Source organism: Ochlerotatus camptorhynchus, unplaced genomic scaffold, assembly GCF_037179485.1.
Source record: "Ochlerotatus camptorhynchus isolate MF236.1 unplaced genomic scaffold, CSIRO-AGI_Acam_v1.1 ptg000261l, whole genome shotgun sequence".
NCBI classification, from domain to species: Eukaryota; Metazoa; Arthropoda; class Insecta; order Diptera; family Culicidae; genus Ochlerotatus; species Ochlerotatus camptorhynchus.
In genome coordinates this window covers 1,141,810-1,166,662 of record NW_027040751.1, presented here as the reverse complement: position 1 = coordinate 1,166,662, position 24,853 = coordinate 1,141,810, and the positions used below count along the sequence as shown (strand labels likewise).

General features: G+C 39.7%; 2 protein-coding genes across 7 annotated transcripts in view; both read left to right on the top strand.

Moving 5' to 3' along the window:
* The window catches only part of pum (pumilio), a 375,688-nt gene that overhangs the window by 127,344 nt on the left and 223,491 nt on the right, over window positions 1–24,853 (top strand). The window lies entirely within an intron of this gene.
* Bin1 (histone deacetylase complex subunit SAP18) overlaps window positions 8,380–24,853 on the top strand; it is a 263,399-nt gene continuing 246,925 nt past the window's right edge. Inside the window, exon 1 of the mRNA XM_065226812.1 lies at window positions 8,380–8,391. The gene's annotated coding sequence lies outside the window, so the exon portion shown is untranslated. The remainder of the gene's footprint in view (window positions 8,392–24,853) is intronic.

Sequence of the window (24,853 nt, the reverse complement as noted above, 5' to 3'; positions counted from 1 at the left end):
AGGGTGCTGCCAGCTTCGATTCGATTTGGCGCGAAATGCGTCTTATGCGATTGCTGTTGAGATGGAAGTAACTTACAATATTTCTGAGGTGAAAGCATTTTCCATAAAGTTCAAATAGGAAAAAGCATGTGCTATGGAATGGTTATACGTGCGAGTGTACCTCAATCTACCTGTGCACCAACTCTCAAAACATATACAATTATCAAAATATTGCTTACAATGGATAGAAATCGATTAAACTAGAAGATTAAGTGTATTTTTCAACCGATTCGAGTATGAATATGGCATTAAATCTGGTTTTGAAAGTTGGTGCACAAAGTGCGGCTACGGGACGCCACTGCAAAAGTAGTTTGCCAAAATTCGTTAAAAAATCAATTTACTGAGATTTCGGCATTTGGCGGGTTCATTACTGATTTTTGGCAAAACAGCTGTAACTTGTTTCACCCGCCATATCCTTTTTTAGAATTGAAAATAAAAGAGGACCAAATCGAGTGAATCGAGTAACACTGAAGTCGTGTTTTTGTACAAATAATGTGATCTATACCGGATATAAAATAAAGAACGATAAGGGTGACTAGAAGATCGGTCCTCTTCATGGGGTTCAACAATGCACAGTGGTCCAAAATGCAGATTTAGGTGGAATGATATGTGTTGAGTCTGAAATTGAATCTTTAGACTAAAAGTCTCTTCTACAAAGTTGTTCCTTATAGTTAGGCTCTCATTTTTATGACAATGACTTCTAGGGTGGTTCTTATTATCATTAAAATCAAAAATCTATTTTTTTTTTTGTTTGAAGAAATTAAGGTATATATTCTTCAGCAAAGTTATAGCTGAGCTTATTTAAAGCAAATTTGTATAATTTTTATATCACTTAAATTGACCGATTTAGAGCTATTTTCTTGAATTGAGATAGAGTGTCTCTAAAAAAACATTTGTTTTGCTCTAGTTTTCTTATTTCAAATTTCGCAGCAAAGGTGTCTTCAAATAACTTTTAGATGTTCAAAAGGCGCAAATTTTTGCTGTACAAAGCATGTCAATATCTTTCGTCGATCAAGAGTTATTGACGTTTTACTACTGAAAATATGCCCTTTTCAAATGTTAATGTCTCTAGTTGGGGCAAACATAAAAAAAAGTTATTTACGGCATTTAGAAGGGTGTATGTTATTCTCAATAATATGAAAATAATTGGAGGTATGTATGTTATGTTTTAAACTCGTTTAAAATCAATTTGAATGTATACATATTTTTTACTATATTTGGGTATATCTTTTTTTATTAGAAGAGATAAAGGCAACATATTTTGCTATAAAACATTCGTCTTAAAGAGTTTTTAAAGTCTCTAGAAGTGTTTCAAATGCAAGATGGAGGGGAACTAGATGAATTTCTGCCTGTTGCGTTAAGTCCGGAAACAGTCAGAAAAGTAACTTGTAAGGGTGAGAAAATGACCATGACTCCCCATGGAGTAAATCGAGGTTAGAAACGGATCATGAACTTGATGAAAACATTGCGGTGATTAAACAAGTCGTTTTTGCTGATTGGTTTGGTTTACATCATTGAGTCGACACCCTGCAAAGCACATGAACCTGTACATTGCAAACAACTTTCGTTCCAGTGGTTCAAATCGTGTCCAAATTTAATGCTAGGATATTTGTTGGTGGCATTTTTCAAGCAGCAATCATGATATTAGAGCTACAACAGGTATTTAAGAAGCTACCGTTCGCCATGCAACGATTACGTCAAGACGCAAACTTCCGCTTCCCCACTAATTATCGAGCATTATTCTGCTTGACTCCATCGAAATGTTTACAATAGATCTGTTGCTCTTCGTGTGCTTCTCCATCTGGTACGTCTCTTGCTAAAAAAAATCACCCGTGCCTAATTTGGCCCGATTCCAAGAACCTACCCGTTCCAATCACAACAACAAGCAACCGTCGCCCTATCTCACCAAATCGATGAACTTCCGATAACGCCGGGCTGCCGCAGAAAGACACCCTCCGTTCCGATATGTGTCACGTCGAACGGAAACAACGGGGAAAGCCTATAAAAGCAGAGACGACGGCGACGCGCAACAGATTGAAAACTTTTCCATCGTACCCAACCAGTGTACCTATTGAAGGGGTCCATAAAACGATGACCGTCGACGACGACGGCGACGGCGTCATATGGTGGTGATGGGGGTGACAATGTGCCAAAATAAGGGGCCTTTCATCACCAAAACTTTTGTTTGTCCTAATTACCCTCAGCATGTCCTGGCCGACAACCGGAAACCCCGTCCGTAATTAGCGAATCTGTTGATCTTAGATCGATTTCCATACACGGACGAACGGTTATGATGGTCGGGTGTCTCAAAAGTTCGGAACAGAAACTTTTCCGACTACAAGATAGAACCGACTACGAAGTGATTGGATACCAATATTTCACTTGTTTTGAGATCTCCGTTTGCCGATATAAATCAGCGCCAGGAAGGTATTTTATGCCTGTAGAAAGTTTGCTTTATGTCAGAAGGCGGCGGCGAGTCGGTCGCGGAAGAGCTAATTAATTTTATCAGCTTCCTGGTTCTCGTCGGTTTGGGTTTTGAATACCGAATGGAAGAGGGTGGGGTTAATCAATGGCTTCAAGCTCCAACCGTTAGTTGATCCTTTTCCGTCCGTATCCTTGTCAACGATTTCCTTACTTTGGCTCCGGAGCTAATCATAAGCGAACCACGGTAGGCAAACAGGCGACCGGATTCAAATTTCAGGTCAAGTGGATTTTACGATGGTCGACTCTTGTTTCGGCACCCGAACCCATCATGCCTTGTAAACTAGGAGGAAAGTTTTTTTTAAGGTCCTCTGGCTGTCCCCTGTTTCGCTGTGAAACTTGTCCTTTTTTTTTGTTCTGCTTCGTCTGGCTCTGGTTCGGGCGTAATTTAGGGATAGATTGACGATTTTATCGATCGCTTTGCTTGTAACGGCATGATTGGGCGCCTTTTTGGGAACACAACTGGATGCTTGTGTTACTCGGAACATCTTACAACAGTTGAGAACTTAACTATATAACTTATTTTTTTTCCAACGTAGCTTGTAACTGTGCAAGTTTCTTGTTATTGACATACATGTGTTTTCACTTACTTGGCATGTATTTCAGCCTTTTGTTCAGGAGAATTTCAATATCCTTGAGTTGAGGGACGGTAAGGTAAGATAATTCTGAAGAGTATACCAAGAAACTTCTGTAGAATTTTAAAAGAGAATTTCACGAAAGATAAGTGAACGCACTTGTGAGAAATATTGAGTGCATATATAATTTGAAGAACTATTCTCTATTTTACATCTGTTATATTTCTCAAAACCATTTTTTTTTCAAAAAATCTAGAATTTTGTTATTTTTATAAATTACTGCAATTTTTCCATGAGAATTTTAAACTTTCTAGAAGAAAACATCTCTTCACACGTTAAATCAATGTTTTCTTGGGGTTCTTAAATGTTTAAATTAGGTTGATGAATATTAAAAGCCGGGAGATTTTTTAGGTTTGACCCGGGTGTCCCAAAATGCAAATTTTGTGACCACACAGCTAAAAAAAAGTAGTGTAAATTTCCGTTACTATGATGCACATAAATGGAGCGTCATAAATCATACAAATTTACATAATAAATCGTGTAAATTTATGGGACATGTCATGCAATGTTCCATATATTGTATGCAACTTTCCACCTTTGCTTGCAACATTTCTTGCAAGCTGCTAGTTTACGTGAAAAGGAAGTTTACATGCATGAATGTTTGCTTGCATGGATGTTTACATCACCAGTAAAATTCAGATTTTTTTAGTGTGCATCTTGCGCAACTTTTCAATCAATTTTCTTCATCGACTTTCTTTTTCGTTAATAACTCGGGTACAAAAACGTTTCCCGTCGTATTAGTCGTATCAGATTAGATTCGAGATCGTTGCTTCTTTCATCTAGCTGTGTGTCGAAAATATCCAAAAATGCCTATACGGTCGTGGCGATTGGCGATCCAAAGAGAACGCCGATGAAGAGAATCGATCAATGTATCAATGAATCAAAACATACTCAATAAATCTGTCTGTAATAGTTATAATTAAACAGTATGAGGTATTGTAGACAAGTTGTTCGTTCCTTTTATGCAAACTTATTATTTCTAGGATCAGTTCGAATCTCAAATTGGAATATCACATTAAAGTTCAGTGAATATCGCACCGGAACTGCTTGCCGAACATCGCAATTTGTGTGACTTACCAAGCACCCCATTATTAAAGCGAAGGAGGCAGCTAATGAACCATCAACAATGGCATGTGCTGCCCACAGAACCTGACACAAATGTTCCGTGTTTCTCCATAAATTATTCAGGGAATTATATCGCCGGCCTCGAATTGAAGTCATGAATTATGCAACCGATCGAATTCCATCCGATTAAACCCACTTCACCAGTTGCTGGTGACCGCCCGTCATCACCACCACCACCACCATATCCACCGGCTTTCTACAGGCATATCCCGGAAAATCCTTAATCAAGTAACCGTGGAGCGAGCAATCTATAAAAGTTTCCTCTTTTGACTTCTTCGCTCTCAATTCAATAATATTCACCGTGGATTACCGGAAAACGGCAAACACCCATTTCGAGAAGAATGGGAAGCGTGCAAAGTAAGCAAATCCCGAAACAGCAAAAAAAAAAACTTCCGACGGAAAATGTATTAACTCCGGTTCTCCCTTCTTCATCCCGTTTACACCGCCGGAGGAGGAGATGGACCAAGGGCCAGAAAATGTAATTGGCCTTGAAATTAACACCTCTTGAACGCCATATTTTCCCTTTTGGCCAATCACACGCGAAACCTGGCGCGAGGCGAACAAACTCCAAAAGTAAACCATCAAAGTCGCAGTCGGAAAGGGATTTTTGCAGCCCTGAGCTAGAACAGTACACCAGCAACATGGAAATCGAAACACTGTTTGCTTGGTAACGCGGCAAGTGCAAGCTTAGCTCGAATAAATATTCAATTTTTATTTCCTCTCGAAAAAACAGAACTGAAATATTCATGAAACATTAGTAATCGAGAAAAATTCAAATCAAGGCGGCGAAAGTGAGAGCTGGAATTCGTCTGAAAAAAAAAATGGTGTGTTCGTGTTTATTGTTTCTGTCTCACGGCAGAACAATATTCAAAGTTAGGCGGCACTCAAGGCAGGTGAGCAATGTTGTCTACAAAATCTTTGGAGGAGGATTTCCTAGCTATAAAGCATTGGTACGGATCAACTTGAATCACAAAATAGACTTAATTATAGTTTTAACATTCTTTCGACGACCTCAGTGCAGATTTTGTATGCGCCGGAATTCGTTACAGATTGCGTGTGCCCATCATTCAAAACGGTAAGAGAATCTTACACTTACCGGTTGGGTGTAACCGCCACACCTGTAGTCGGCAGCAACTTTAGCCCATGTACCAACACGGAATGGGACAGAGGACGAACGGGGTGAGCGATGCGATAGCAATCAACCGTCAGCAATAATGGCACACTACTATATGGATGAAAATGGTTGGAAGTTATTTATCAACACCCCTCGCCCTCCTTTGTCACCCTATCGGAATAGAATGGCTCAGGGTGGCGTTTTTGTTGCTATCCTTTGGGGGCTACCTTTGCTCAGTACCACGGCATGGAGGGATTAGCGGACAATCTCCGGTGGTCAGAATCGATACTGCTAAGTTGAGGTTGTTGAGGTTTTACTGCCTGTGATGAGGGCCTTCCTTAGCTCAGTCGGCAAAGGTGCAGCTATAAAGCAAGACCACGCTGGAGGCAACTGGGTTCGATTCCCGGTTTGGTCTGGGAGTTTTTGGGATTGAAAAATTGCTCAACTTCCTTGGGCATAATAGAGAATGATTGTACTTGCCACACAACACATGCTAATGCAAAAATGGTGCAGGCTTAGACAACTCTCGATTAACAACTGTGGAAGTGGTGCTATAAGAACACTAAATTGAGGGTCGGCGTAAGATCCCAGTAGGGACGTAATAAAAAAGTCAAAGAAAAGATGGGGGGCAGCTTGTTATCGTTTCTAATAATAGTGTGCCGATAGAAGGCGAGACTGTGTTTGGAGGACGTCCAGTTGCTCGTTTTAACGAATACCAAAATGACCTTACAAGAACCGAGAGGGGTCAAGTGAGAATTGCTCTGCATCTGCATTTTAAATGCCACAACAACTACGTTCCACTGGAATAGCTTAATATGGAGCATTATTACAATATAAGAAACTTTAAGAAATTCGTCTAAAATCTAATGTCAGTGCTCAGTAAATCTTTAGTATTGAATTTGTATCTTAGGTTCTCGTGGAAGTGCAGAGGATTTCTCAGCTTTCATCAAAGCGAGTGTCACGTCAACACATTCCTACCCATTCCTTTCTTGACCTGCGTTCGGACGCGGCCGGCGCTGGTATTGCCTAGTTTGAGATCACCAGTCTTTATTACACATCGAGGATGATTGCTAGTCCCAAGCATCGTCTATTGGTTCTCTGTGTAATTACAGCTGATATGTCAATAACAGAGTAGCAACCGTGGGCGGTCAATCATGCTCATGCTCATGCTATTGAATTTGTATCTTAGGAATTCATCAAACATATTTTTTCCTTGATTTGTTTTCCGTACTGAATATCAATGCTACCGACGCCAGGGAGGCAGCTCCCACACCTGGACCCTACCTATAGATCCATCAACTCATGGACCGGGGACCAACGGATTTACTTTCCTAATAGTATTTCTCAAAACAGGTCACAATCAACAAATATTCATTACTAGCTGAGTGTGCCCGGCCTTGCTCGCGATTCAATATTAGCTTGAGTTTATGCGCCGTTTATTAAAAAAAACATACTATATTGTACTTAGCCCCCTCTTATCTAAGGGGCTACCCCCTATTACCATCTCCTTATACCTCCACATGCCAAATTTGGTTCCATTTGCTTGACTAGTTCTCGAGTTATGCCGAAATTTCTGTTTCATTTGTATGAGAGCCCCCCCCCCCCTTACAGAAGGGGAGATGTCTCAAACCATCATAAGAACCTTTCCGGTCCCAAAAACCCCTGCATACAAATTTTCACGTAGAGCGGTTCAGTAGTTTCCGAGTCTATAAGGGTCAGACAGACAGAAATTCATTTATATATATATATAGATGGGTTCGAATCCCACCGGTGCCCTTAGATTTTTTCGCAAATTTTCTCACACGCACGTCTCTTGCCGATGATATGTGCTAACCTCTCAGTATCTTCTAACTGTCGCATATAACAAATAAAAATTGACTTTCAGTCGCTAACCTAAATCGATATATAGATATGTTCCAAAGATTAACGGCGCCGGTGGTGTAGTGGTAAGCGTGATTACCTCTCACCCCAGCAGGCCTGGGTTCAATCCCAGTCGGCGCCGCCGGGATGTTCTGAGGCATAACATCTCTGATCACGCCTTCCTTCGGATGGGAAGTAAAGCCGTTGGTCCCCGGTTCATGAGTTGATGGGTCGATAGGTAGGGTCCAGGTGTGGGAGCTGCCTTCCTGGCACGTCGGTAGCATTGGTGCTCAGCGCGGAAAACAAGATCGACGGAAAAAAACAAACCAAAGGAAAAAAAAATGTTCGAAAGCGGCGCCGGTGGTATAGTGGTAAGCGTGACTGCCTCTCACTCCAAAAGGCCTGGGTTCTGAGGCATAAAATCTCTGATCACGCCTTCCTTCGGAGGGTAGGAAGGGTTCAGGTGTGGGAGCTGCCTCCCTGGCATCGGTAGCATCGGTTCTCAGTACGGAAAACAAGATCGACGGAAAACAAATCAAGGAAAAAACATGTCATCCAAACATTTGCTAAGTCCAGTGTCTAGGTCTAGTATATCAGCAATGGGTCTGTTCCAGAGGACTTTTGGGTTGCTCCTAAAATTTTAAGGTTTACTTCAAAGATCGTATAGGCTATAAACCACATAATTTATGTTCGGTGCATTTGATTGTTTGAACATGATGGGCCCAGTCTAAGCAGTTTTAGTAAACCAGTCGTGTTTCATTTTTTTTTCGCGATAAACAAATGTTTGAACTGAACTGACTTCAAAAACTGAAAAAAGGAGTTGAACTAACATTGTTCAAACCTCATGCACCTCAACTAATCAAGCTCAATGGTCAAAGCTCCAAGAATCTTCCTTTTTAATATTTTTTTCCGTACGGCTGATTGTATAGGTTCTCTTATTTTCCCTGATGCTCTGAAGTTCTTCGTTCTGTCCTGACATAAAGGGAACTGTCCTGCAAATCTTAAAATTTCGCAGAAAATCTCTGGACTTCTTTAAAGTTCCTAAAGTATGTCTGAAGTTTTTTAAGCTTTCCAAGAGTTCTGTGGACTTCCCTGTTATTCCCCAAACTTCTTAAAGCTTCTCAAAATTTCCGTGAAGTTCATGGTGCTGTCCACAATTTATTGAAACTAACCTTTACAGATCTTTAAACTCTCCCGTAAGTCTGGAAATTCCTGCATTTTTCTGGGATTGCCTTCAGTTCTCTGAGCTCTCCTGAAGATCTCTAGACTAGTAGATCTCTGGAAAAATCTGAAGTTTTCTTGACTTCCTTCAAGTTCTTTGGATATCCCTGAAGTTATTTTAGAACTGCTTAAAAGATCCTGCAGTTTTCCTGGAGCTGGCGGAGCCGCCTTGAAGTTCTCAAAGCTTTCCCGATGTGCGCAAAATTTTACAGAAGCTCCTATATTATCCCACAGATCATAAACAGAACTTCCACTCAGTTTACTACAGTACATTTAGATGGGATCATTCTTATACAGTAGCAAACTTTGGTGGCAAACCTTTACAGATATTTAAACTTTCCCGTAAGTTTGGACTTTCCTACATTCTTCTGGAATTGCCCTTCAGTTCTCTGAGCTCCCCTGAAGGTCTCTAGAGTAGTAGATCTCTGGACATATCTGAAATTTTCTTGACTTCCCTCAAGTTCTTTGGATATCTCTGAAGTTATTTTCGAACTTCTTAAAAGATCCTGCAGTTTCCCTGGACCTGATGGAGCCGCCTTGAAGTTCTCAAAGCTTTCCCGATGTGCGCAAAATTTTAAAGAAGCTCCATTATTATCCCACAGATCATGAACAGAATTTCCACTCAGTTTAAATTATTTGTTGAATTACTCCACTCAGTTTACTACAGTTCATTTAGATGGGATCATTCTTATACAGTAGGGTAGAGCACTACTTCGGCATAATCGCTCGTTTTGGGCCTATCGAGCAGAACACATCAAATATGTCTATGAACGTGTCAAACACACGTTTTGTAAGATGCTATCTATATAGCTGCAAGACGAAGTGTTGAAAAACGCAAAATAAGATCTAAAAAACAAAAGGCGCACTTGAAGTGTATATAAGGCGCACGCGAATTCACTTTTCTTTCCGTTCGATAGGCCAAAGAGAATCCCAATGGCGTTTCAATGGCTAATAGGTCCATGAAAATCCGTAGGCCAAGTTGAGTCGCCAGAAGCAGTTTTGCATTTTTAACAATAAACAAATATTTCACGACCCCTTATCAGAACTAACGGTACATATGGAAAGATAAATAAATTTGGAAGTCATCTGTAATAATAACATTCCGTTTGGTGCTAAACTCCGCTAAATTAAGAAAGACTAAGTTCGGGTTGTGCTTAATAGGCCGGGAATGGGGTAGTTAACCCTAGCAAACTTTGATGGTAAACTTTGGAAACCGGTCATCTAAAATGATCTATTTCGATCGTATTGAATTCTGTGGAAATTCGAAAGACAATTTCAAGTGAATTCTAAAAAGAGTTCCAAGGGAATTCCGCAAGAATGGCAAGCGAATAGAATTTTGAAAGTACAGTTCCAGAGGACTTCTGAAAAGAGTTTTAAGGGAATTTTGAGTACGATTCCAACGGACTTTCGAGATGATTTTCTTGATAATTTTAAGGAGTATTCCATTGTCAGAAGAATTCGGTGAACTAAAATGCCGAATTTTAGTTGGGAGTTTTTAAGAGAATTCAAGCGAATTATAAATATAAATAGGGTAACTATAGAACAGAAATGTAACATCGGATCCTAAAGTGTCTCCATAATATGTTTGTCAACACTAGCGCTCCTGGCGTTAGAAGGTAAGCTTTGCCTGCAGTTTATATGGGCAGCATGCTTTGTTAGTGGGAGTGTCTATAGAAAACCCGTGTGAAGCGCATCCACTAGCATCGCTTGGTGAACACAAATGTTCTCGCACTTTTCGATACACTGATTCGTTGACACTTCCACTTCTGTTCTGTGGGTAAACGCTCCTATAGTTGCAGTACGTTAGAAATGTTAGGTTCCCATAGTTGCTGGTGCCATAAGTAACTATGGGAGCCTAACGCTTCTAACGTACATCAGCTATAGGAGCGTTTACCCTATGGAATAAAGCTTCAGGTTGGAAGAATCATTAAATTCCAAGAGAATATCAGGATGCATGCAATGACATTTTTGGAGTGTTCTGAAGAGAATTTCGAGACTGGTTTAAAGGAAATTTCAATGAAATTCTAGAGAGAATTTCAAATTCATTTTATGTGAACTCTTAAAAGAGCTTTGTGATGGGATATGATCCCAAAGAAGATTCTTGAGGGGCGATTCAAATATGCCATCCACAAGTTTTCTGATTTTTACACCTTCCTTTGTCACGCCTTTTCTCATACCTATTACACGTACTGTCACACATTTTAGGAGCCCTGTCCCCTAAAGAGTGGACGTTATTTTTGGATCCATTCCATCGAAATTCTGTACAGAGTTCTGAGTGAATTTGCCAGATTTAGTAATGACCCATTTAATGTAGCGATTCCTTCAGCTCAATCGCATTCGATTTTATGCTTAATTAAAATGTATATGGTTAAATGCCCCATTTCCGGCCTATTAAGCACAACCCGCACTTAGTATTTCTAAATCTAGCGCAGTTTAGCACCAAGCGGAATATTATTATTACTGATGGCTTTCAAATTTATTTACCTTTCCGTACGTACCATAAGATTTGATAAACAGAAGCCAATCGTTGAAATATTGTCAAAAGTCTAACACTGCTTCTTGACGCCAAACTCGGCCTACGGATTCTAAACTCGGCCTAACGCATTGAAACGCTATTGAAACGCCAATGAACTTCGCCCTATCGGATGAAGATAAAACATGATTCGCTAGGAGCGCTTCTTTTATTTTTGGGAATAATGGGTGCAAACCTTCATATCACGCGTTCTCATTGACTTCGTTCGGTAGCTTATTAACTAAAGTATCCTACCAAACGCATAATTGACTTGTTAGCTCTGAAATCATGGATTTATTTGAAGTTTTCTGTTCGATAGGCCCAAAATGGGGGATTAGGCCGAAGTAGTTCTCTACCCTACCACACAACCGGAAAAATCTTCGATTTCCAAGAAAAAAACAGTACAACGTAGATTGCTTTAGGAGTTCACTCTGGAGACTCTGGCGAACACAGGCCTTATGAGTCAACTTTAGATATCCCATAGTTCTCATAGAGATATTATGGATCATCTTCAAAGATTTCATGGGTCTACGCTGGAACATGGTCTTCAAACTATACAGATTAACTAAATAGACAGTGTAGTTCAACCCCTTAAACATATGTAAAATAGGCCTTTTAGTCTATATTGTTTCTCGAAATTACTTGAATGCATTAATAGCATAAAAATGAATCCTGTGTGCAGACATTCATTTTCTGCCACGCAAATGTTCTGAAACTTTGAAGAATCCTGAAATAATACGGAAAAAGGTGTGGCATAATAATTTAAGAATAACCTCAAATTGATTTAAAAGACTTTTGGCTTTGATTACGCCACCGTTTCAAGACATTTTCTCGACCTCCATGGTCATAGAGTATCGTTGTGATTGTGATTACCACATAAAGCCGACAAAACGCTCTTATAAGAAGCGCAAAAGCCATAAAGAAAAAGACCATCGAAAGATTTTCAGTCCAGTCCACTCCAGTGCGATTTATAATCATTTAGGAAACAGTAAAGTGTTAGCGAGGCGTCCTAGATTGTTCAAACCGCCATGGAGTTCAAATCACGTTATCTACTGGATCGACCTGGTAAGTTCAAGCAGATTTATGGGATATAAAGGGTGTCCACGATGAAATTGCTCTAACTTTTTAACCGTTGGGTAGAATTTAATGAAAATTTGGGTGGATTTAGTTCATAGTGCATTATTTACATCCTGCAAGTTTTAAAGTCCTGTGATCAAAACTCGCGGAAATGGAGTCGAAAGAACAGCTCGTGCGTGATAAAATCTTGCGCATTCATCACGAGAACAAGGATCTCTCGCATCGTTCCATCGCTAAAACGTTGGGAATCGCGAATTCCACGGTGTCGCGAGTGATTAAGCGGTTCGAGGAACGGTTGACCACCGATCGGAAGCCCAGAAGTGAAGGAAAAAGTATTCCGTACAACACCAAAAATCACAACCGCGTAGTTGGGGCCTTCAACCGAAATCCGAACGCCTCCGTTAGGGATGTGGCTAAGAAGCTGCACCTAAGCCGAAGTTTTGTCCAGAAGGCCAAAACTAAGGCTGGGCTTCGAACGTTCAAGGTACAAAAGGCCCCTAATCGTGATGAGAAGCAGAACAAGTCCGCCAGAACCCGTGCCAGGAAGTGCAAGTAATATGCAAGTAAATTAATGGTGTCTATGTACACAATTTAATATTAACTGTCTTATAGATAAGATGCATTTAAGATGATGCACAGAAGTTCAAGAAACTGCTGAGAGAGTTGCTGAGAATACCGGGGAAATTCAAGTTGATGTTGATGATCCAGTAATCTGATTTCCAGAATGTTTTGGTGATCCTAGATCCTGTTTTTACATGTTTCGCTGCTAAGCACATTGGTTCAGTTATGGTTGATCTGGATAAAACTTAATACTAAATACAAATTTAATTTTCGATCGCTTTTTTGACCGCTTTCATCTGCATCCGAATCCAAAGTTTCATGCGTTCCACAATGTCTCTGATCACACCCGTTTCGACACCAACGCGACAAAGCTCATCATTCAACTCCGCATTGTGCAATAGACCACATCCTCGGCATCCTTGCCTCACTCTCTCTCCAAACTCTTCAATATTTCCTTCCTATCGCAACCCCTCCCCCTCCCTACTTCCACTCATCACCCGTCGCACAATAAACATTGTTGTACGAAATATCATTATCATCGGCGCGCACTGCCGCTGCTGCTGATATACTACGGGAGGAAAATAAAATGTATGATGCATGTCATACGAGAACAAACGAATGAATCCTCTTTTGCGGTGGGGCGCCGTGATTTAAGCACCCCCTTAAACCAAAAATACACCCCATATGTACAGCTACGGTGGTACGGTATGATCCACATTTGATGGCGCATCACATACTCGTGTCACGGCATAGACAGGGCAAAGCAGTGGGCTCAGTTGGCAGTAAAACATGACTGCCTAAATATAGGCAACCGTCGTCCTCGTCATCGTCGGTGTACTTGCACCGCACAATGTTCTCTCTGAGGATGTAGAAATGGCACCCCCGCTCGAACGCGGATGGTGGTGGCCATGGTGGGTGGTCGGAAACGTAATAAAATCGTTTCTTATTTCCATGAAAATGTACTCGCTTCAAGTGGGTTAGTCCTTTTTGTCCTTTGGCGGGTGATGGCCTTCTTTTTGTTCCCGAGTGAAGGATTTACAATTACACCCCCTCCGGACACGGGAGGAGCACACCTTTTAATTTATGCATTGTTTGCTAATAATGTCGAGTGTAGGCAGGCACCCGGAATTCAGTGCCTCCTAGTTCGTCCGGTCTCTTTGAAAGGGAAAACGATTAAGTCGGTCGGTTCCATTGTGTCCTTCTCCCCCGAGAGTCGGTCGGTCTGGAGTCATTAATAGACATTACACGGTGGTGGTCCTTCGTTTGCGCACTTGGAACTGCACTCGACAGGAATTCAGAACTTTCCATTTTCAAAACATTCCAAAGCAGCCACCGTGGCAGCAGACTGTCACATTCGGTTGGAACGTTCATTCTTCAGTGAAAGGGCAGAAAGCGATTGCTAAAAATATGAAAATTATTTCATTCGCTTCGCTGTACATTCTGCCTTCTGCGGTTGGCGATGATGATGTTGATGGTGGGGGAAAAGGGGAGAGGAGGATACCGTGATATACAAACACGAGTACCATACGTAGGTGGGAAGAACTGCTACTGCACTTTGCCCATGAAACTGGGTCACATCCTTTTGCCCTTGCGTTTCCTCCATTTCCTTATGATTCATTGCAGTCCTGGTTCTTCGGGCGGTGTAAAATCCATAAGGTTTATATCAATTTGCACTTTGCGTGGTGGACTTTTCAGGGAGGGATGGGTCAGAGACGGCGGAATTGATGCTGCTCAGCGTGTGTCTTTCAGCAGTCACTTCTTTGGGGGGGGGGGGGGGTGAATGGGTGGGCTAGATACAATACGGGCATCATGAGGTGTGGGTTTTGCTTTGCATCCAACGGTTATCATAAATTTATCAAACAAGTACATTGAAACCCCTGCTGCTAGTATGAATTTGACTTTTTAATGCGTAAATTTTGGATTTAAGCTGACAGTGTAAATTGAAATTTATGTATCCGGAAATTATTCCTGATTACTCTAGAAATAGGCAAATGTAATTTTCAAACTCAAGTTTCATCTGATGGAGCCCTTTATCGTCTTTAGGGTAAACGCTTCTATAGCTGCGGTACGTTAGAAGCGTTAGGTTCCTATAGTTGTGTATTGAGTCTCCATGCACAACTATAGAAACTTAACGCTTCTAACGTACCGCAACTATAGGAGCGTTTCCCCTATATGAGTAAACCAAAGGCTGAGTGTTGATGTTTGCAAGCCCTAAATCATAACCCCAAATGCGAATATATGACTCAGTTAAGGGCTCTTAATCATTTTTTTTTAAATTAAATCACGTGGTCAGTATTTTATTTGCTCTGGAACATTTTTCACCAACACAAATCTGAGGGTTTGGCGAAAATGATTACAGTCAATTTTCAAAACACTTCGAGCATACTACTGAATCACGAAGAGTTTTCGGGCACTACATAGACTGGTTGTATAAGCTCGCAATGCATATTCTGCTTGAAAATAAAATGATCTTAGGAACAGGAAGATCCAGACCGGTCGAAGCCGGTCGTAATTGAAATGTTTTGTTTCCTGTTTTTTTTCCCTTGATTTTTTTTCTGTCGATCTTGTTTTCCGTACTGATCGACGCCAGCAGATCTTTAGCGATGGGCCCAATCACAGATTCATATGCCAACATTAGAGCCATTTCCCCTATATGAATAGTTAATTGCATGGCATCATTTTTTTCTCATCCTAAACGAGAGAAACTTACAATTTGTACAAATCTCATATAAGCTATGTTTATCTAAGCTAACGGGTGTTCAATAAAAAATGAGAATGATTTCAGTGCCGTCCAGAGCTCTTGTGAGAGCATCGCGACTAAGTTGCGTCGTAAGGCTGACCAGGGCCCCTTCTCCAATATTCATTGACATTTTTTTTTTAAGAATTAACATTATTTTTTTTTTAATAAAAAATACTGAATTCGCTGAATTTTTTTTTTACTAGCTATATGACTGAAATTTTTTTCCTTTTTTATTGAACATCCGTTATTATATTATTAAGTCAGTATTTTATATTGAATATAATCTCTAGACATCTATTACTAAAATGCACCCAATTGCGTCAATATGGGACTCGTACCGTCCTGTCTGAAGGGTTTTTTCTAAATATCTGGACCACATTTTGCTCAAGTTTGTGCTTCGATGTTAAAATTTATTATTTTCAAGAATATATAAAGATCAATATTTAGGAGCCAGGTTGCGGTTATGTATTTATCTAGAGCGCTAAAAATGTTTATTGATATTAGAGAACGACCCAGATAAGCTACTATTATTATTTTCAACTTTAAATGATATTTGAAACAAGGTTGCAATGACTCATTTCAGCTAAAATAATGTTTTTCGGAATAATAAAACCAAAAGATGGTATGATGGCATGTTTTACTTGTAACTTACAAGAAGAGGTTACAAAGTATGTGTTGGAAACATAAAACCTGTAAATTTTGCTTTCTATGAGTCACAATCAGCGATTTGCTGATCGCTGAGTGAGTGAGTGAGTGAGTTTGTGAAAAATCGCTGATTGTGACTCTCATGAAGAGAAATAAACAGGTTTAATATGTCAAACACATTCTTTGCAACCTCTTCTTGTATCCTACCAATTCAAAATTTGATCATGGCATCTAATTATTACATAATTTAGAAAAACATTGTTTTAGCTGAAATGAGTCTTTGCAACCTTGATTTGAAATAAAATCTCCATAATAAAATTAGAACCAGCCTTAGATTTTCTAATACATTAAAAGGTATCTTGATTACGATATTAAACAAAAACAAAATCATTAGGTCCGGTTTTTGTATGGGCCGCCCCACTGTGCACCGTGGTCAAATTACAACTTGGTTGAACTTTCTAGCATTCCATCGTAACAAAATAACACAGTAAACATGTGATCTTAAGAACGAAGATTAAAATCCAGATGGTTCAGAATGCCCGAATTATTCAATTTCTGATAGTGTGACAACTTTTCGAAATCAACATCCTGGACAAACTTGGAGGAATTTTCAGAATTCAAGAAGTCGGACATTGAACATTTTCCATTCGCAAAAAAAAAAATCATGACTCTTGCAAAATTTTGAAAGCTTTATGAATGAATTAGATGATAATTTTAATGGAGTTTTAAGGATTATATCATAGGAATTTGGAAGAGAATTCTGGGAAGAATTTTGAGGAAAGTTTCAAGAGATAACTAAGGATTGCTTGCAAGGTAGTTCTGAGGAATTTCAAATTACAGGTGAAACCAAGGAGCATTCCAGAGTAGTTCTGTGTAAATTGCTACGGAAATACTGATGATATTCAATGAAATTTTGCAGCGAGTTTTGATTGCAATTTCTCGATAATTCTGAGGATATTTCAATGAAATTTAAGTTGTACGGAAAATTGCAAATTAATTTTAATGAGAATTTCAATGTTGTAACTGGAAATGCCAAGGCAAGGAGGAGAATTCAAAGGGAGCTCTGAAAAGATTTAATTCAGAATTCTTAGGATCATTCCCATGAAATTCTTAGGTGTATACCAAAGGCATTTTCAAGGGTAGTATGAAGGGAATTGCGAGAAAAACTGCAAGAGAATTGCATTCCGAAAAAAAAAGCTATGCAGATTTAAGCTTAGGTGTTACTTTTCCAATTAGATTAATATTATACTAAGATCAAAATTATAAAATTGTTTCATTACAACATACATTAATTTTCAGTGAGTCTAATACCGTGTGTAAACCAGTAGGGTTAACTATCCCATGTCCGGCCTATTGAGCGCAACCCGCACTTAGTCTTTCTTAATCTAGCACAGTTTAACACAAAACAGAATGTTATTATTACTGATAGCTTCCAAATCTATTTACCTTTCCGTATGTACCGTAAGATTTGATAAAGAGAAACCAACCGTTGAGATATTAACAAAAGTCTAACACTGCTTCTTGACGCCAAACTCGGCCTACGGATTCTAAACTCGGCATAACGCATTGAAACGCAAATGAGTTCACTTCGGCCTATCGAATGAAGATAAAAATAAATTCGGTCGGAGCGTTTCTTTTGGTTTTGGGAATAATGGATGCAAACCTTCATATCACGCGTTCTCATTGGCTTCGTTCCGTAGCTTATTAACTTAAGTATCGTACCAAACGCATAATTGACTTGTTAACTCTGAAATCATGAATATATTTGAAGTAGTTCTCTACCCTAGTAGTAACGTGTTATAAGCAATTTTGAAGATACCAGAACAATAGTGATACATTATTCTTGTATTACGAAAACTAAACTTCTATCATTTAACAGCGTTCTAGTTCAGACGTGGCATAAATGTAATCATATTTTCACAATGGTTTATATTTATTAGTATTATTTTCTTCAACATTGCGAAAAGAAACTGCTTTTGACTGTAGTATTGATTTTGGATTAGTCATCACCAATCAATCGACTGCACGATCAACCAGTTAAACGACTGGTCAACATAAAATTGTCAAACAGCCAACCATAACGCTTAACCAACAATCCACTTAATTGGCAGGCACGTTGAACCGATCGACCGACTTCGAATATTAAAGTGATCGACCAACCTGTTAGGTTGGTTGATCAATCGGTCAGTTAGATGGTTGATCGATCAGATGGGAGGTTGACTGGTCAATCGTTTTGGTTGATTGGTTGGCTGGTTTTGTTGTCGGTCTATTGACGGTCGGCCGGCCGTTCTGTTGAATAGTTGGTTCTAATAATCAGTTGGCTGAATGGTCGGTTTGGTTGGTTGATAGGTTAGCTAGTTGGTTTGATCGACTTTGAGCGCCTAGTACGGAATCCGTACACTGAGATAAAGCATCTACTGAAATTGCATACGATTATATTATGGATTATTTTAAAAACAAGAATTGTTTCCTTTTTTTGTTAAAAATGGAACAGTCTGTGCTTCCAAAATGCCACTTACCACTAGAACACAGACATGTTCGTTGGATGGTTATCATTGAAAGCAAGTATGAATCATACCTTTTTTTTCTTTCCTCCGACAATCATTCATGGCATATGAATTACGAATGAAAGGAAATCAATTAAAATTTTGTGAGTAAATAACTCTTATCTGAAGCATTATTTTCTCGAAAGCTTCACAAGATTATTTTTCTGGTTGCACTGGTCGAAATCAATAAAAAGTCTGAACTACAGAATCTGTACATTTTCCGGTTGAATGATTCGATCTGGGTGCAATCATAACGTCAATCGATTTCCAATTTAACGGCGACTTCCGTTACATAATCCTTTATATCGAATGTCACTCACCGTTATTACCGATGTGGCACTGATAATCATCCTTGTCCCTTTCTCGGTTGATCCTTTTTGTTGCTCTGTTATTATTAAAGTCCCCATCCTCCACGTCGTGCAGTTTACGTAACTATAGAGTTCGCTCTCAACAAGGAACACGCTACTACTCTGATTATATCCAGCAAAGCATAAATCTTTCGCGAGGCAGTCAAGAGTAGTTTGAATTTCAGATTTTCTGAACGATTCTTAACGTTTGGAAAGGCGGAATTCATGCTACAATATGTTTCGTTTTGCTGTTCTGGTCTTTTTTTTCTCCCGATGTTGAAAGCTTTTGTTTGTATGTACACTTGAGTGAAGTGGTACACAAGCAAGCGACAACGAAGGACTTCGAAAGTCTTCGAAGTTTTATGTAATGCAAATCGTCTCTCATGCTCTCCCATTTCGGGTATCGGTTTTGTCTAGTGGGTGGGGCACTCACAGTAGTTGTGCCGTGTGAGTACTGATAACAGACTTCAACGTCGTCATCGTATCTGTGTTTTGGTGGAATGACGATGATGATTGTTATGTTCGCCGGCTTCCGACGGCTGTGAGATATATGGCGGAATTGTAACGACCTCAAACCTCATCCAGCATCGAACGCGGTGCTGCGGCAGAGATGATGGCGGCGTCCTCATCAAAATAAATTAAAATTCATTGCTTCAATTTACACGATCAGCAATAACAACAACACATACAGTCACCCCCACGACGATGTGACGAACATCTGTGGATGGAAGAAGCGAAAATACAGTTTCATCTTCAATGTTATGCTGGTTCGATACGCTTTGTGTTTTGGGATGACATTTCGCCACGCGCACACTCGCGACCGCTCTCTCATGTTCAGCAGCAATGATTGAGTCCCTGCACTCGGATCTAACGGTTTCTCTCTCCGTCTCCGTCCAAAGTATGTACCTATGTAGTATATACAAGTTTTGATTACGTTTTTCCGTGTTTTCTTGCTGGGTTTCTTTTTGCCGATTCTTGGCGATTGCTTATTTACTTTCTCTGTTTTGGTCGATCGCGATCATGCGCGAGTGGTCGCTCACTCTCTCATTCTCACACTCTCGTCTCGCATTCAGAGCTTTCAATGTTATGTTTGGTTTTCCACCTTCTCTCTCATACTCCACACAGCCGTAGGATGGGGCTCGGTGGGGTTTTATGCAGTGTGATGGAAATTGCAGAAAGCTTTTCCGACCATCTGTGAGCTGAGAGCTGAGAGTGAGCGAGGGAGTGAGTGACCGTACATGGGAGAGTGAGAGTTTGGTGAACGGCGCTCTCCCCGGCGGTGTGTGAAAATCAAGTGTACCACAAAGTAAAGAGCTTTGAAAAACTGTTGATGAACCGAACGCGGCGAGTCTTAGAGAATATGTGTGTACCCTCAGGTCTGCGGTCTTCCGTCTGGCAGTCGTAGCCGTTAGTCGATATCTGACTTGAAATGGATTAACTTCCTCCCACGGAGCACACCGGGACAGAACGAACTGCGCGTTCTACGTATAATTGAAATCTCTAACGAAAGTGTTGATTTTTTCGGTTTTCTATCAAAACCGTGCCGTGTGCGTTTCTCGTTCGTTGCCTTGTAATGTGAACATCTTTCCGAAGAATTACACGAAACATAGTGTCCAGAGTATTTAATCGTTATTACACCGAGTGAAACACTTTAGTGAAACCTCCTCCTCGTATATTGAAAGCAGATATTGTTATATGCCCCCAGAGAATTCATTGCGTTTATCGTAAACTTAGTGTATTTTTATCTAGTGAACAACTTCTAACCCACCGGTCTTACCTAGTACCACCATCAACATACCTTCCAGTGCGAAGAAAAACGACAACCCAAACCACCCCGCTACAATCAATATCTTGAAAATCAAATCGGATTTCATCAATAGCCTACCAAGTGATCGAATCAATTCAGAAGAAAATATATTTTAGTGTACCAAAAAATAATCCGGACATTGAAATTCAAAGTGTACTACACATTTTTCAAAACCGGTGCTCGCAGTGTTCGCCGCGCATACAGGTAGCTCTCGCCGCTTCCCCCCATTAGAGAGTGTGTGATTGATGACCGCGATCTTCTTCTAAACAACAAGCCAACCCAACAAGAAGTGTGTGCGAATCAGCGCAGTAAGAGTGGAGAAAAGTAAACAGAGAAGATTTCTCGAGTTTATGGAAATTCAAGTGCTTAGTGTGGTTGTTGTTGTTGTTGTTGTTGTTGCTGTTATACTAGGGGAGAAACAAACCAAGTGCTAAAATTTTAGATTCAAGTGATTGGATCATTGATCGCCTCCGGGAGTAGTGTGTGGTGAACGAGATTCCTCCTACCTACCCGGCACCCGGAGTTCCCTTCTCGGCGGAGATAGCTGCGGAAAAGGTGATTATTTCATACTAGCCTTCTTTATTATTCTGTCTGTTTCTCGCCCGTTTCTGGCATTAATTTAATACCACTTTCAAATCATATATACCTTACCAAGTTCTCGTTCGTGTGTGCGGCGTTAGAAGAAACGGGGTAAAAGGCGAATTGGATGGGAACAAGAATACAGACAAGACGATGACTGCGAAGAGCTCATCGCGCACTGTACGTCCGGTGAATTAAAGTGTGAAGTTCATTGAATCTAACAGTACTATGAAGGGGTTTTTCGAAGCATCAGCTCCGAACAGGTCCCACGGAAGAATGCTGTACGCGCGAGAGAGGTTGTCGGGAATCCGGAACGCCGTGGTACGAATTCATACATGATGAGGTGGTGAAGGAAGATGCGACTCGCGAGAACGCAATCACGCACAGTCGAACAGATGTGTTTGTGTGTGTGCGTTTCTTCGCCACGAGCTGAGATGGTGGTAATTTCTACCCAAAATTGGGCTACGAAAGCCCTGTGCGGTTGGGTGAAAAATTTCCAAAGCGATCCAAAAACCCGAAGACGTTGTTGGTGAATGAATGGGAAATTTGCCTGCTTAATTCGGGAAATGACAGGAGCGTGTTGAAAGGCTTGCGGTGTGGAAAAAAGGGAAATTAAATTTTCGCTCGAAAGTTGAGGATGTTACTTAAAAGACGGCTCTTCGGTCTTTATTGTTTTACCGAGACAGCAACCGGCAGCAGAAAAGCGCTAGAAAGTAGACGAAACCGAAGACGCTGCCTTTCGAGCGAGAGAGAGAGAGACAGAGACAGTCTATTTAACATATTCAATTTGAAGGATATGTTTTAGAGGGTTTTCTTCGGCGATGTTGGCGTGTGTTGAAGTAGTTGATTGATGCGAGGAGATCGTGTCGAGACTTGAAAAAGGCAGGCGTTAAATTAAATATTGTTTAAATCATAGTGACTGAATGGAATTAGCTTTGCATAAATTGGATTGTTCCGTTTTTTTTTTATAGCAGCCTGTTACTCGACACCTTCCCAACTTGCATTACGCTCGAACCAAAATGGAACGTTCCGTTTCAAACGCTTCAGAGTGTTACAAACTCGTTATTGATTTCCAAATTCACAAAACTGATTTCATGCAATTTCGAATGGTGATATATTTTATAGATCTGATATTGATCGAAATAAACGTCGTATGATTTGCTTAGGAGGAATTAACTTGAGGATCCATCTGTTTATTTTATTAAAAAAAATTGATTAGTTTAGTTGAAGATAGGTCGATTTTGGTTTAATAGTGGGAATCTTACCAGCTTTTAGGTAACTTCAAACTAATTTTGAAGAACTACCGGCAAAATACAATTGAAATGTAGGGTAACCTTCCTAAATTTAGTGAAAATTTGAAGAAAAGAAAACTTTTTCACGTTAGATTTGAAGACTTTTTGACTTCTTTCCTTGGACAAGAATTAACATAATTGTTACGAATCGACACAATTGTTACTTGTTTAATTTAACCATTCGTGGTTTCCTCCCTTTTAATTGCTGTTCGTTATCTTACACTTTTAAGCAGTTTGTGTACTCTATTAAAAATGCGGAACGATGTCCCGTCACACGTGAGTTAGAATCAAGATGATGTTTCAGTTAAATACTTTTACGTTACGGTTTTAGTTGGCTCTCAACTTTCGCTCTCGAGCTTTCTATGCCAACCAATGCTTGAATTTGTATATTGTGTGGCAAGCACAGTGATACTCTATGCCCAGAGAAGAACCTCCGGCTTGATTAGGCTATCTGAGGCCCCAGATAAGAATTATTCGGCCTAATGTATTTACATGCTGGATATGTGCATGCTTTAAAGAGAAACCTCTTTATTGTTTGAAAATTCAACATATGTAATTTCAGAATCGTTCAGCTTACAACAACACAGTATCAAAAATAACTCAAGTTTAAAAGCACGTAAAATCACCCAAAATTATTGAATACATTTTTGTTTTAATGATAGCTTCGTAGCATCCGTTGTTCTAGCATCTCCTTAGTGCCACGAAGTGATGGTTTGATCCTCGTTCCAGTTGGTGGATCTTTTCGTAGCCTTTATTGCATTATTATTTAGCAGTACCCAAAGTCACACCAATGACTAATCTAAAAATAACTGCGTAAAGAATAATTCATCAATTTAAATAAAAAAAAAATAAGTTTACATAGGGTAGAGAACTACTTCGGTCTAATCGCCCATTTTGGGCCTATCGAGCAGGAAACTTCAAATAAATCCATGATTTCAGAGTTAACAAGTCAATTATGCGTTTGGTATAATACTTTAGTTAATAAGCTACCGAACGAAGTAAATGAGAACGTGTGATATGAAGGTTTGCACCCATTATTCCCAAAAACAAAAGAAGCGCTCCGACCGAATCAATTTTTATCTTTATCCGATTGGCCGAAGTGAATTAATTTGCCTTTCAATGGCGTTTCAATGTGTTAGGCCGAGTTTGGCGTCAAGAAGCAGTGTTAGACTTTAGACAATATCTCAACGATTGGTTTCTCTTTACCAAATGTTACGGTACGTACGGAAAGGTAATTAAATGTGAAAGCCATCAGTAATAATAACATTCTATTTGGTGCTAAACTGCGCTATATTTAGAAAGACTAAGTGCGGATTGTGCTTAATAGGCCGGAAATGGGGTAGTTAACCATAATACAAAATTTGGAAAGCAAAATCCAAATCATCAAACAAATATAATGTATAATACTGTAGAAAATGACACCCTATCATAGTTTCAGCAGTTCTCAAACTTTTGGTGAAAGTGTCCCACTTTGAGAAATTCCATATGCTCACGACCTACCATTATTGAATACAGATGATGTGAGGTAAAAATGACATGTGCTCAAAACCAGCATTCTGCATGATTGCCTCAAACTCAAAAATTGCAAAATATCTATGCAAACGGCGGCACCACAATCGCAAAATTTGACAAAATTAGGAAACACCAAAATGGCTTTAAAACGCAAATAATAGCCTAGGATAGTTTTGAAAATGCCAAAATGGTCCCTAAAACGGACAATTCTTATAATAATATTGGAAATGACAATTCACATAATAAGCTTGGAACGTTATAATGGTTCTAAAGACGCTAAAAGTGACCCAGTATAGTCAAAATTAATGTTAACCGAGTGACTTTGAAATGGCCTTGAAATATACCAATTAACCTGAAACACGGGCGCAGCGAAGGGAGGGGGTAGGGTTTAACCCTCGAAGCTGCCCGGAGTATTTAAACATATGTGAAATTGTAACTCGTCAATTTCTGCACTTTTCAGTCAATACTCTCTTTTACTAGATATTCTCCCTAACTCGATATTAACCCAAATTCGATGGAAATCCAGGATACATCGAGCAAGTTTCCCAAAATGACTGAAGTTGTCTCAAAATGCAGGAGATAGCCTTTTTTTAAGGGGAAGTTCACCGCTCCGAAAAATTATTACGTTTTGATTTTTCTAAAAACTTGGAAAAAGATATAAAAAAAGCTAAAACTCATTTTTTTTTAAATTTTCTGACGAGAATTCACGAGCAAATATATTTTTTTTTTGTTAGTCTTCATGGCATAAAGTTGGACTCAA